We start from the raw sequence: 662 nt of genomic DNA on the forward strand, positions 1-662 counted from the left end.
CCTCGTCTGCTCCACTCCATGGTATCAGTTCCAGGCATCGGTGCAGTCACTAATTCCTTATTTCTCACCAGGAAACGAGAGTGACAACAGTGCTGCGTGTTTTCTCTTGAAGGAGAAACTTTTTTTTTCAGACGCAGGTTTAATTCTTTGGACCAGGAGGCAGTGCTGAAACACAGGGACTTTCCCAACATGTGCTTTGGATGAGGGCGGGGGAGTGGGGGTGAGGGTGAGGGGGTGCAGTGATGCTGACAAATGCCTCACATTACTGCACCACAGTGGGCCGGTGTGGTAATTACATAATTGTAAGAGTTTGTAGGATCATTATTTTACTCTGGCACTTTCTAAAAACAGCGTGGTCTGAGATGGTCACATGATCACGCTGGATCTGCTTCACAAGTCTCACCCACAAGGTGTGACAAGTGGGAGGGGGGGGGGGGGGGGGGGGGGGGTGCTGGTACTGTTTGGTTCAACAAGGGTTTTATGGTCACATGATGACAGCATGTTTAGGTTTGTTGAACGTTGGAACCTACGCCACAAAAACAGTGGCATAATTTAGGCCAACATTTACCACTAGGCCACAGGGGGGCGTCAGGTCCTAGTCACATGGTTGCTGGACTGGATCTGTTGTCAGTCACTGTGTCTGTTGTTGCTGCTTTGGCCTC

This window comes from Cynoglossus semilaevis, chromosome 2, assembly GCF_000523025.1.
Source record: "Cynoglossus semilaevis isolate Cse_v1.0 chromosome 2, Cse_v1.0, whole genome shotgun sequence".
NCBI classification, from domain to species: Eukaryota; Metazoa; Chordata; class Actinopteri; order Pleuronectiformes; family Cynoglossidae; genus Cynoglossus; species Cynoglossus semilaevis.